Source organism: Pagrus major, chromosome 23 (genome assembly GCF_040436345.1).
Source record: "Pagrus major chromosome 23, Pma_NU_1.0".
Lineage (NCBI taxonomy): Eukaryota > Metazoa > Chordata > Actinopteri > Spariformes > Sparidae > Pagrus > Pagrus major.
This window is the reverse complement of record NC_133237.1, coordinates 15,910,296-15,924,958: the sequence shown is the minus strand read 5'-3', so window position 1 is coordinate 15,924,958 and position 14,663 is coordinate 15,910,296. Positions and strand designations below refer to the sequence as shown.

At 42.4% G+C, this 14,663-nt stretch overlaps 1 protein-coding gene across 1 annotated transcript in view; it reads left to right on the top strand.

Annotated features, from left to right (window-relative positions):
* coro7 (coronin 7) overlaps positions 1-14,663 on the top strand; it is a 112,711-nt gene that overhangs the window by 43,551 nt on the left and 54,497 nt on the right. The gene's annotated exons all lie outside the window — the stretch shown is intronic.

Below are 14,663 nucleotides of genomic sequence, written 5' to 3'. Positions count from 1 at the left end.
TTCTACCGCTGCCTCTGGGACGGCTGCAGATTGGCAGCACGTCGCTGCACACCTCATAGGCTTGAAAAGAGTAATGGTGCTACAAAGGGAGTGATAGAGAGACTGCCATATTGATGCATGCGGACAAGCAGGAGTTGCTCATGCCCACGTAATTCATAAGTACAGACACATGGGAGGTACGGTGATAGATAGACCATCTTAAATTACACAGCCCAAGATAAAAACCAAGATAAAACTTGTGGTAGTACTTTTAATAATTTGTCAACATGGAAGAACATTTGATCAAAAATGGTTGAATTCTACAGTGTAATCCATAACTATCTGACATATTTATGTTGTGTTGGCTCTGTACTCTGGATCACAGCACAGGAAAAAGTGCTGAATTTAATTTGAGGCCGTTTACATCGACATCAGATGTGGAGTTCATTATAATTTACACTTGGCCCTGTTTTGTGTTGGCTTTAGGATCGTTGTCCTGTTGCGCGATAATGTTTTCTCCAGTGAGTTTAGATGCATTCGCTCACATCTGAGCAGGCGTGACATGCAGACTTCTCTTGAAGTCTGCACGTATTGATGTTATTATTGCTATCAGATGTGACCAAGGCAAAATGCCACCTCCCCTATGTCTGACAGATGAGGTGGTGTTTCCGGGATCATTAGATTGTTTTTCCTCCACGTTGTAATCTTCCAGTCACTCTGGTCCTGGTACTATAATGTTGATCTCATTTGTACATAACACCTTTCTCGAGAAGTTGATAGATTTCTTGCTGTACTTGTTGTACAAACTTAAGCCTGTCTTCCAGTTATGCCAGAGTGTGCTGACCCTCACCCAATCAGTGCCTCTCAGCACGGTAGTTGCAGGTAAATAAATGATGGAAACAGCGAATGAAAACCCAACTGAATTTAACAAGCCATCAATTAGCTTGATTTGGGGGACATTTTTCCACAAATTTCAACAGAAAACTGTCCTATTATGTTAAGTGCCTGGCACTTGAACACAATAGTCATTGTTTTATTTCAAATTCAGTCAAAAAAATAAATAAAAACAAGTCCTACAGTCAATCATGATTGCCGATAGCATTGCCAAAAGCTATTCTCTTAATATCTCAGCCAATAGCTTTTCCCATGTGTAAATGGTCTGTGTAAGATCAGCACAGCACTCTTCCACATCTGGCACACCAGCAGATCCAGCCCAGCTTTCCTTCTGTCTTAAAGTGAGTTTTGAGTGAGCAGACTTTTCCTATCGTTTAATAGAAAGAGCGGGCTAGGTGGATTGTCTGCTCGTTGTGTTCTCTTTTATGATCATGTTTCCATGATAGAAACCAGTGATCCTGAGTCACTGGCAGACCTGCTGTCTGAAACGGAAACAGAAGGAAACTCTCTACCAAAGAGGCTCCCTGATTGGTCGGCGGCAGGTGGGCCACATGTGCTCCTGGCTGATGTCACTTCCCATGTGGGCCCTATTTGTCTGCCCACACTGTGGAAACATGTCAGTGTCAGTGAGGCGGGAGTAATACGCCACGCTTAGTTTAATGGGAAAAGTGCTGAGGCATGCCGCTGCTCACCGTCTGTGTGTGAGTGTTTTCGCTACATAACCGGTCATATGACTGGATGCTCTAATGCCTCACTGTGTTGTAACTGTGTTGATTCACTAGATATCTATGAATGTGGACAACAGAGAGGAAAGTAGCAGGGAAAGGATCTCTTGTCTCCATGGAAATGTTATGACAACAAAAGCTGCTGCTGTGCACCTGCATGGCCTCCCTGTTTTTCTGCGCAAGTGCACTTAGCGTAAGCAGATTAAAAAAATTTCATCAAAAAGTAATTGGTGGGAAAGTTGAGGAGGTGACGTTTGCCAGGAAATAATTTCCCCATTGTGCAAAGCATGTTAGAGTGCTAGAGGAGAAGAATAGGTAGAGGACCCTCGGGGGGGGGGAACACCAGTTGGTCTTTAGTCCGTGTGCTCTTGAAGAAACTTTCCTGCTCTAACATCAACTGAATGTCCTCTGTTTGAAGCCAGCTAACGTTATTTCAGGAAGGTCAATTAGTCAGTCGACTTTTGTGTGACAGCTTTGTGTGAGACTCGGGGTGCAGGGGACTGAATAGTGGGGGACAAGCAGGAGGTAGACGGTTGTAAGAGTCAGGAGTGGAAGCCCTCTATTGTGCCTTTGTCGTCTTTTGTGTGGTATTTTTTTCCTCTGGTCTTAAAGATGACGAGCAAAGTGAACTTTATTATGATTGTTGATCTAGAGAAACTGTTTTTAAGGCATCATTATTCGATACAAGGCTCATTTAGCATGTAAATGTGCCATTTCAAATTAGCAGCTATTTAATTGTGGTGTTTGGGAGAAAATGGACCTGCGAGTGTTGTTGCTGCGACCACTGGTGCAGACAAACAGACCTACATGGATGATAGTGAAGGGGTGGTTTGCTATAGTGTGCTTTCTCCCATAAAGTCTATGGATTTTCTCACCCATAGCTCCCATTGCTCCTGAAAGTAGTTCCTGTTCTGGTCCATTATCCATTGAAGGTGTGTGGGGACAAGGGGAACGAGAGATTTTACCATTAACCCCAACATAGGGGCACTCTTCCAATGCACACCGCCTGCTTGAATGTGTGTGTGTGTTGAGGGCATGCGGGGCACAGGTGTCTCTCACACAACTGCCCAACCATGAGCTTGAGGGGCTGCATTCCTACCGGCAAGCTGGATAGGTCAGTCACACACACACATACATACATGCCACGCTGTCATAAAAACATGCATGCCCGGACGGATCTACCATTTCTTTGCCTTTTTCAGCACACGCAGACCATCGGCAAACATTTTTCATCATCACTCAGCAGGATTTGACAGGTGGAGTGACACAGTCTTAATCATCCATGACTTTCTGTAGTCAGGCGTTCAGGCGCCACGTAGGTGATACTTTAACAAGATAGTACACTTTAAAACAAACAGTATAAATTCCTTTTTTTCTTTCTTTGTTTCCATTTTTGAGTTCAGTCACTCTTAGTTCCCTGAGTAGGGCTGCGACTAACGATTATTTTCATTGGTGATCATAAAGGTGATATTGATAACATTTTTATGTAGCCAAATCATTTAAAAAAGATATTTGATCTACAGAGCTTGTAGAAAGGTGCAGGATAAAAGTATCCTTTCCTTAAAATCTTCCAAATTGATTGTTTTGTTTATCTCTGTGTAAGAATTCTGACGGCTGGTTCGAGCTTCTAAAAAAGTTTGAGAGCCAATAGCATAACGCTGTGGGTGTCAGGTGGTATCTGTGTTTTGTCAGCATCAAAAGTCTTGGTTGTTGCCAGTTTCTGGGAAAAAATGTAAAAGAGTTCTAACGTTACGTAGCTAGCTAGTGTTAGCGACATTAATGTTAGTTAGCATTAGCAACGTTAAGTTAGCTATCTAGCGTAAGCGACGTTAGGTAGCGCAACAAAATGGCAACCACTTGAGGAGACAGATGATTCGAACAACAGCTGAGTTGGAACGTGAATGCAATAGTATGGGGGAGATGGAATACCACATTTAGTGGCTGAAAGATATCAATAACACCTTTAAACTGATCAATCGAATATAAGAATATTTAGTTGTACACTAATTGATTAATCAATTAATCACTGCACCTCTAAAACTGAACGTAGGGATTGATCACAGTGTTGTGTCTCTCTTTGATCGGTTGGTCAAGCCAACATAATAACTACATTTTCTATTAGAAAATATATCTATCAGCTCTCTTCTTTGAGCTTCCACTTTACTTCCAAACCAGGAGCTACATTCTGTCAAAACACACATTGTAAAGCCGATGTGCCCACTCAGTTTTGTACCTACATGTTTACTGTATCCTGCTGTTTTTCCTTTCCAGTGGGTTTCTTTATATGCCAGCTGTGTGGTTTGGGTCTTGGAGTGAGGGTGAAAGAGCCACTCCTTCACAAAGCACCTTACACAAACACGTTTGACCAAAAGGCCAGCCTGTAGTAAAAAAAAAAGGGAGGCCCAGTTGCAGGAAAATATTTAAAGGACCACTTGTTCATCTGGGGCTAAAGGGACAAAGCTGGGGAGCTGCTGGGTCTTTCTCTCTGACCTGCCTGGGTGGTGTTCTCGGGGAGCAAGCCTTTCATTAGCACTGGACTGAAAACACACAGGCTTGATGGACGAGTGGCGATAGAAATTCATACACATGTGCACCGGTGAGGCGGCCTGTATTATTGTTAACTGTTGTCCACACATCCTGGCCATCATGGTCCGTCCACGGTCTGCTGCCGCTGTGAAACTGTGGGGACTCACAGCTGTGAGCCAGCCGGCGGTGCACTATCGCCACGGTCAGCTACGAGCTAACTACTGTGCAAGCTACCGCACGTGCATAAACACTTCCAGCAAATTCAGTAAATTCATGTAGTTTACTGCATGTTTAACACCAGTCATTTGTCAACTGATGTATTTACACTTTGAAGTGAGAGGTGAACATTTGACTTACTGGCCTTCAGAAATGACACTCTGCTGCTTTGTTTAGTGTTCGAGGAAGATGTTGTGTCTCTTGTGTTTCTCCTTGAGGAGTATCTGTCTGCTCTGGGTCAGTTTTAGACTCCATGCTTTCATTTTTCACTCCCAGATTTGTCCTTCTCAGAATCAACCTCAAACATGTTCAGTTATTTTCTTTTACAAAGCATTAGATGTCTCCTTCTTCTTCGACTTCTTCAACTTCTTTTTCTTTAACTTCTTCTTCTTCTCCCCCTTGCATCTTTTCATTCTTCTTCTTCTCCTCCTTCTTCTCCTTCCTCTAGTCCTTCTCCTCCTCCTACTTCTTCTTCTTTTTCTCCTCTTAAACCAAAACAGTTGATCAGTTAAGTGATTTAAATATTTATTTAAGTTAGATCTTACTCAGAAAAGGTGTTTTCGTCTCACATTAATTAACTATTTAACCTCCTCAAGGGTGCGTAAGAAACTTTTTGTGAAATTGAGGACATTTTTTGAGAATTTTGCCATTTCCATCAACCCCTTCTAGTGTAATTCATCGAAATGTTTATCAAAATACATTGATGGAAACAGTTTTGTGTTTTGACCCTAATGAAGATGGTGGTGCGAGTGGAACACCACTGCTTGCGAACCACACACGCTACAAAAACCAAGATTGCTAAAAGACAGGCAGTCTTTGAATAACACACACGAGCACACACAAGTATCTCCTAACCACAAATCCACAGTGATTGGAGTTAGTCCCATTAAAACATATGAAAAGGATTGGACGCTCAGACAGAGAGAAAGAAAGACGGTCTGACAAAGATGGGCACGAAACGAAAGAGAGACCGACAGAAAGAGCTAGAAAAAATGTGTTGGCTGCTGAGATGGAGTTGGCACCTCATGCTCTGCTCCTGACCTTTTAGTGGGTTTGTGTAAATTATATCCCTGACGAGGGAAAATATGTGGTGGTTAGACTGGAGAGGACCCCCACCCCCCCCTTCTCTTCTTCTCTTCTTCTCATCTCTATCTGCTGTCATTCACTCTTTTCAGTGTGTCCATCCATCTTTCAGACCCCCCTCTCTCTTCATGTCTTCCTCTTATCTTTGTTATTCATCCCTCTGTTTTATCAAGCCATTTCCCTCTTTGGTCAAACCATAATAACTCCAGTCCTATTTTGTCAATTCATCACCTCTCCCTCCTCCATCTCAACCCTCTACTTTTATGTCTTTATATCAGCCTCCCTCCCCCCTCTCCCTCCCCACAGATATGCTATTTTCTGCTGTGCATGGAGGATACATTTAGCTTGTGGTCGCTTGGGAAGTGATGGCTACATTAGTGGGGGGGTCTGGTGAATCGCTACCTTCTCTTAGCCACAGTGGGCTCTGTTCGGGCTGATGCAGACTTTCCACTGGGGTGAACTCGTCGACTTGGGGTGCCTACCGGGCTGCACGGCCGCCATGCCCACGCCCCCAGGCCACAGTCCGGGCTGGCAGGCACCCACACAGGCACGCGGCGTCAGCCTGCCCAGCGGGTGTCCCTGTTTATGTTTGTCTTGTGTGGTGGCTAGTTTCCCCACTGCGCTGTAGTGACCATAGCACCACCCAGCCCGGCACACCACCCTTTCTCTCTCTTTCGAAGAAGAAGAAATGTCCTCTCCGACCCTGGCCAAACCCTGGACAGTTGCGGGCTTTGAGTGGCCTTTGGCATCTGTCACTGCAACTGGACCGGACAGAGGCCGGCTGTGGCTGCCGGTACTGAGACAGTGAAGAGCTGGTGGTTTTGCATGTTTGAGCTCATGAAATACAAATTGTGTATTCTTTAAATTACTGCCTATCATTTACCAAAACATACCATAAATCTTTTGGTTGACGTGATCATTTCAGCACCAAAAAAAAACCAAGTGCGTCATATAACTAATCTTTTGTGGTGGCCGTGTAGTCGACTTACTTTTATGTTAAAAAAAGTTATTGTTGCTTGGCAGTTCAGCTGCAAACAGAGCACTTCTGAAAACTCTTTCTTGGTCGCTCATTCAAAGAAGCTATAAAACATTAGACACATGAGCTGAGTTTTAAGGAGAGATTAACAAAAAGAAAACATGCGTAATTAGATTTTTTGGCGTAATGAGAAGGATAAAATTAAATCACATACGACTAAAAAAATGTTTTTTTATTTTCCACATGTTTTGGGGAGTTCTTTGTTGTCCTCTGGACTGGCATGTCGATGTGGTTCACAGTACAGCATCACATTGAATGTTATACTGAGGCAGGGCTGGACAGTTGTCAATCAGTGCTCTGTTATCTCTGTCATCAGCAAGATCGACCCGGTTAAAGAAGTATTTCACCGCTGAAAAGATGGCCTTTGCATAAAACTGGGATGTCTATGCAGAAAGATATACATGTTTTTTTAATTGGTGCTTCATGTTCAGAGAAAACCAGACGTTTTTCAGTCTCCATTTTCACAGTACAGGAACAATATGGCGGCCACTTCAGGTTCACAGCTGTGGATGAAGGCAGAATGAAATATACCATTGTTCCTAACATTGTAGTGATACAAAGCTGGTTAAAAATCAGCAAAGTTCCTGTTTAATGGAGACCTGACAAACTGACCTGTCAAAGACAAATGCACTTAATAGGCTTACAACACTGTTGACTTCAGATCTTTTAAGGGACGCCTGAGCGTCTTTGTCCCTGTTTAGCCCTGACAGGTCCGGATATGTAAACCAGCACCCTAATTACCAGACAACAGCCTGTAAAAAAAAAAAAAAAATCAGCCTTATCCTGGTCTGCTACTCATTCACCAGCTCACTACTAATCAGCACCCAGACACTTGTGACTGCCCAGACGCCCCTACGGACAGGATTAACAGATCAACATTTTGTGTGTTAGAGTGTAATGACTCACTTCGAAGCACACCCCTCCCTCTGAGCGTTATTAGCAGTCAGAAACAAACAGGTGTTTGTTGGTTCGGAAGTTGACGTCCCATTCCTGTTGAGTTAGAGTTCACATGCAGGGGTCAAAGGTCAGGTGGCCTCAGCCCTGTGGCAGCAGGATGTTTGAGACGACCATTATGTTCTGCCAGTGAACGCTTGTGTTTGGGTTAGATGTGGATGTGTGTTTGGGGGAAGTGGAATTAGTGTGACTGATGTGGATTACTGAAGTCAATCTTTGCGCCAGAGCACGTAAGGATGGCACACTCTGTCCACACATGTGCATAGTTTAAGGCAGTTGTTTGGTACATCTGTTAAAAAATGGCAAGTTTTTTGCCAGGCACCTGGCAAAAACCTTGCCATTTTGTGACCTGAAAACACCCTTAATTGGATAAACAGCTTATACAAAGAACAAAATGCATAAAACTACATAAACTTGCATAATTTACATGTTTAGGCCTTAAGCGGGATTACTCCTTTACATCCTCCTTCTAAAAGCTTATTTTGATATTATTCCAACTTTTCCATAAAAACAATGCATTACAGCTTAACGACTTGACTCGAACACATGGGGAGGGGTTCCCATCCTGTAAGAGATGTATGTAAACCAGGCTGTCTACTACAGAGATACCATGAGCACCTACTGTGATGAAAAGGATTACAGGCACATAATCCGTGCCTGTCGCCACCCTCCACTTACCGCTCACACACAAACACACCAGTGTTTGGAAATGATTTAAATCCAGTTGGAATAACATATTCCACAACTAAGTGCCAACATATACAAATCTTTATTTCTCTAAAGGTGGTATTACTGTAAAATGTGAGGTATATCTATTTGCACTGGTGTTGGTAGAGCTAATAATTTGAGTGGAGTGTTTAGTTTCTCCTCACTTGCCCGTACCCGTTATATGCCCACCCACGTTCCAGCATAACTCAGCCCAGTTTGAGATTACACAGGAGCTCCAGCCACAAACAATGTGGAATCTGCAGATGTGTATACACGCCACGGCCATGATGCAAGCAGAGTTTGAAAGTTAGTGCAGGATGTGTACACAGCAGCATGTGATGGATGTGTGCTGGTGTCTTAAGGGGGATGTATCAGAGGCCTGAACGCCTGACCCCAGGGCTTTAGCTGGCTTGCTCCCCGTCAGTAGAGTTATGGACGTTATGCTCCCACTGTTTTGTTTGTGCTGCAGGTATTTGACTCTTAAAAGTTGGTGCAACTGTGGGAAAATGAGAAATGGAAGAATAAAATGGAGACTGGAGGGAGAGAGAGGAAAGAGTAGACCAGATCAGATGGTTTGCCTCCTGTCGAAAGACGAAAACATATTTGCACATGAACGATTGTTTGGGGTTTTATTTAGTTGTTGAGATGGGAGATTTGGTCGTAATTTTGCCTCTGTTTATGCCAAATAACTCTCAGCCTCAATCCAAGATTAGTTCCAAAACATGCTGCAGATTCCTCATATGGCTCTCATTCAAATATTTAAATTAGTATTGAAAAGCTGAAATTGCAGCTGTACTTTTTTATGTTTAACCATAGGTGCAATTTAACAGCAGTAGGGAGCTGCTGCAGTTCAAGGGATACACAGGAAGCAATTCCTTAATTGCATGCCAGACTCAACACTGCTTACCCGACCTGGAATCAGTGCTGCTTTCCTTTTTTCCAGCATATCACAAACAACCATAGATCCCTCTGTTTACCTTTATTTGAAGAGCAAGTCTTTGAGTTCATACCGTATGTTTCTTCTGCTGGATCAGCAGAAGCTCTGCTGATCTGGTGAGATGAAATAAGAGATTTTCTGCATTTTATCGAACAACGAAAACACGCCCTGCTTTATTTGGTAAATTGATTAAGAATGATTGTAGTTGAACCCTTAAATATGTCTCTATTATGTAATATTAGACACAAGTCTCTTGTAGATTAGTCATGGAAAAAATGATCCGTGCAAATTTTCCTTTTTGTGTCAAGCAGCAAAAAAGTTGTAGCATGATGTGCGTGAGTTCATTTGCCCTAATGTTGATACAGTGTGGCCCCTTGCAGTGATTTTATCAGATTATAAACCTGATGGTCATGCTAATGTGTCGCCGTGTCCAATTAATGTTTTTACGTTTTCTTAAGGTGGTTTTTGCTTTTCTGAAAAGAGTTTATGCACTTAATGGGAGATGGAAACACCTGTTTCAGATGTGGTTTTCTGGGTGACATTCTGCTGCACCAGGGTTTTAACTCACATTTAGCTGATCAGCTGTTTCTGCTCCGAGAGGCGAGGAAGATGAAGAAGTTGTTTCCACTGTTGACCTCTATCCTTTTTCCTCTCATAGATGGCCAAGACGACTGGTTTTGTATCTTATTGTGCATTTTTCTTTGAGGTTTATTAGCAGTACCTTTGCTACTTCTACTCTTTTCATTACAGCCATACGTAACGTATCCTACACTGATGCAACTATGCTTTACATAGCCCAGTTTATTTGCTTAAAACCAGCTGGAGAAAACATGCCTAAGTAGCATTTTTTTCCTCTTTTGCAACATTTCAAAAGTTTGCTTCAAATTTCAGACACAGCCATGTTAAAAGATGCATTGAAAAAAACAAGAAGAACTGTAACCAGAGGAGGGTTTTTAGGAAACCCAGAAACGATGACAGCTCCTAGTTACAGTCACTTGTCATGTTTTAATGTTCCTCTTGTCTGAAGACGGTTTTGGTCAGAAACATTGAGGTTTTGGGACAAACAAGAAAGCTTCATATGAATTGTGAGGTTTGGCAGACGCTCGTGTGACAACTGTTGGTGACAATCGCTGGAATTCACCACATAGTTTTAAAATTGAGCTCCTCACTTGCCTCTGATGTTGTCCACGAACAGCTGCTCAGACCTTCATCACCTCTCGTCACAGCTGTTTTGTTCCAAAGGCCATGCGAGGTAAGCAACCTTGCTCAGGGCTAGCTGACATCCAGACCTCTGCGCACTCATCCCAGAGAGACTCAATGGTTATTGAACACTGTCGCTCCCTTTAGGCTGAGAATGCGTTGTTGACCTCAAGGGAATTTAATTTAGAAACTTAATTCTTTAACAACGGGCCAAGAAATCGTGTCCTCCAGAATGACTGGATCTGATTAGTTTAAACAATCTCTTCACACTTAAGCTTTTAGCTTCATCTGCCAGTCTTAGGGAGCTTTTTTGGATTTGACTCACTCTTCTAGCATGCTTGATTGTTGGTTTTTAACAATATGTGCGAGTGTTTTACCCCCACCTGCAGCCCTTTCACCCTCAGCGGCTTCCTCTCCATCCACTACCACCTCATCTCCTCTTCTTTAACATATCACATTACTCGTTTGCTTTTGTTTTTCTGAATAAATAAAATTCCCCCGCCCACTGTCCCTCCATTCCTTTGAAATGAGAAGCACACTTGGTTTGACAGGCAACACACACACACATGCACACTCAATACCTCCACAGCTGCCCCCCTCAGTACCTCTCATCTGTTCATTTCCACAGATGGATAAGCTTTTCAGTGCATGTGGCCCTGCTTGGACTCAGCCAGTGACAGCGTCCCTCCACCCCTCACATTTCATCATCGCTCCACCTCGTTAATGTCGTGTAATTCTTTCCATCCTCTCCTCCTTATCTAACAGCATTGGCTGAATCATCCCTCTTCATTTCTGGTTTCCTAAATGATGTTTTTATTGTGCTTTGAGCCTTTCAACACATTGTGTATTTGAAGAAACTTAAATTTCTTTCTGCTGCTATAAAACTAAGACCAGACTTAGCCTTAAAATCTTAATTACCTTTCACGTGTGACCTATGTGACTTGTCAACAAAAGACTAGAAACTGCTAAAGGGCAAAAGGTACTAAGACACAAACAGAAATAATTTTACTTAAAATAATAATTTTAAACACCTGTTTCTTTCTGAAGACAGAGTTTACTATAACAAAAAATGTTCACATATATGTGAGGCCGTCTACTGATTTAAATGCCCTTCCACGTGTCATTTTTAGAAAATTAGGCTCAAGCATGAATGTGTCACATCAGGAGAAAAATAAATCAACACTGGTCAGGTGAAAACTGCTAACGTGGTTAGTGAGTGTTGTGATGCAGATTTTACACACAGATGTCCACTCCCTCCAACATGGCTCCTAACGTAAGTGACTTTACCCTAATATCCGCCCACAATTCAAAGCATAAGAGCAACGTGGCAACGTACTTTACAACTTTTTTTGTCGAGCCCTGGCTGGATAATCAACACTCGACATGAGCTGCGAATTCTCGATAACGCTCTGTCACTGCATCGATGCAGAATCTTCCACGTCTACATTTCGATCTGATAATTGAGAAATTTCCACACCTCCAATTTTCTGGTTCTAGTTCTTAAATAAGCTACTTTTCTTAGTCTTGTATCACAGCGAACTAAACACAGTGGACTTTTGTATGAACAAGCGATGTGAAGACGTGGCTTCAGGCTTTTGCCTATTTTGCTTAGGCCACAGGCTGGCTCAGAATAGACCCATATTGACACAGATTTATAACCCTGACTCACTCGTATTTCACATTACTTACCTGCCAACTTGCATTGTCCATTTCCAGTATGAGATGATGAAAAGGGTCGGTGTATATTCTACTGAGAGGAAAGACGGTGACTCAAAAAGACACAAATGACAAGCCTAGGGTGAAAGAAAATATCTACACTGGGGAAATCATGCTATTTGTTTTTATATCTAATAATCTTCCAAACAGCACGTGAAATGAATTGCATGTGTGCCTCCTAAAGCATGTTGCCAAGAACTAACCAAAGTCAAATTCTTCCTTTTGCTTTCTTTTCCTGTTTTTCCTTCTCTCTCACTTCTCATCTTTCCCCTCACTTGCTTTTTTCTGGACATGGCAGCATCTGGGCCATCTACTGGCACCGACTGGCAGCTGTATGGCATGAGAGGAACCGGTGGCACACCACCCTTCATCTGTTATTAGTACTTCAGAAAGATTTAGAGGGAGGGAAGGTGGGATGTGGGGCAGGAGAAGTGTAGGGAAACGAGCGGCGGGCCAGAAACCGGAGCCAGAGAACCAGGTTCCAAAAACAAAGTGGTGGTGTGTTTTCTCTACTCAGCTTTTCTTTTCTCTCTCAACTCTTTTACTCTCTGTTGCTACAATCCTTTTATAAAATCATAGCCGCCTGTTGATTAGCATGTAGCAGCATCACAGAAACTAAACGCTGCTCAAAAATGAAGATTAAAAACTAGAATACAGGCATACTGGTAGAGCGCATACCTCCGCTAAGGCCCTTTAATTTAGTTTAGCCAAATCTAATGTCAAATAAAACTAAATCTGAAATCCACTTTCCAGATATTTATTGATGATGAAAATGGGCAATATCTCAATGGTAAAGAAAGTGAGAAAAAAGTCCTGGATCCATATCAGAAGTTAATGGGGTCTATTCTGGGCTGAGACCCATCCTTAATCCAAGGTTCTTGGAAATCTGGTTAGTAGTTTTTGTGTAATCCTGTTCACAAACCAACAAATGGACACAAAAACATAACCTTGGTGGAAGTAATTATGATCTGTGTTGGGGAAAAAATAGATTAAACAAAACAGTTGGCAGTGTCTGCCGCTTGCATTAACATTTTTATCTATCATGCGAGAGGTCATTCACTTATCTGTATGCCATCTTTTATTTATAGTTCACGAATGCTTCAGCTTTTGAGCTTTGTGGAGTTAATTTCATGCCCCTAAACTGCTGACCGTAAATGCTCTTGGCCGAGGTTGGAGAGATGGTTTGAGGTTAGTGGGAGGTCAGCTGTGCCGTGTACACAGTAGGGCTATTTGGACGATGAAAAACAGAGAGGCACAAAAAGAAAGAAAAAGCCATTTGTGTATACGATTGAGAAGTGCAGAGGAAATACAAACGCTGCTTGCAGCCACATGACACGGTGTTTTAACACGTTGTCCTTGGCTGCCTTCTAGCAGCCCTGAATTTGGAAACAAATTAGAAACAAAAAATAGAGAGTGAGAGAAAAAACGAAAGGAGAGGAGAAGGAAGGGAGCAAAATAATATTTACTCAGAAGTAATTCCATGTGGAATTTTCTTTTTTCTTTTTTCTTTTTGGTTGATAATTGTGAAAAGGCTCCCTTGAAACTACAATAGGGGCCATTGAGCAGCGCAGGCTGAGTGTGAGCGTTAAAGTTGGCTCCCATCCAGGGACCAGGTTTCTCTTAAAGCCAGGGGAAGAAAAGAAGGACTGTTTTATGGAAGGAAAGGAGAAAAATAAGGCACACACTCTCCCTCTGTTCCTCCTCCCCGTGTCTTATCCACATACATGAACTATTTGCAGATGCCTGACGAGAAAGAAGGACAGAAACATGCATGCATTCTTTCAGCTGCAGGCATTATTCTTATCTGACATCATCTTTGTATCCTATCTGTCCTTTTACCTGGAGCCCCTCCACTATACACACATATGCTCGCAATTAAGCCCCATCCATCGTGCTCTCTAGCTTGCCATTTGGCTTAAAAACAGGCTCCTTTACTACTTGAAAAAATGTGCATATATCTGGTTAATGAACATTCAAAAATTCAGGACACATGGAGATTAAAACAGGAGGAAGGACAAAGAAATTAAAGTCTATTGACCTTCAGGCGGTGTATGTTTCTCCTGTTATTTAACTAGGAAGTTTGCCCCCTATGAGCAAATAGAGGTAATAGGCCCTGCATGACAGGAGTAGTGCTGTTTTATATGTTTGTGTTGTTAGCGTGGGACCTTGCACAACAGCTCCCAGCTATGGGCCAGTATATTTGCACATTTGTTTGTGGGTGTGGGCATGTGTGCGTGCATGCTGTATCAATTCCCTTCCAGCATCCTACCTATAAAACACATGGGTGGTCAGCCTGTTTATTGTGTGGGTTTACAAACAATGCTCACCCATTAGGTTTAGACCAGTGAGTCATTTACAGTGGTTAAATCTACTTACGACCTTAACCTGAGTGTTTTCAATCATAATCTTTATTTCCACTTTGCCTCCGGCTCACTGCTGGTAAGGAAGAACTCCAAGGCCTCTCACCCACTCAAAACACACGTTAGATATTCTTGTAAAAAGTTGGTTGGTGGTGCACTGTAAGCACCAAAAAATGTAATGTTTTTGTAGAACACTAAGATATTTTGCAATTCATCACGTCATCCTGGAAATCATGTGAGGCGCCTGAATGATTTGACTCTGCTATGCTTTGTTTTTATTGCCAATTATCAAATGTTAGCATGCTAAAATGCTAAATTAAAATGGTGAA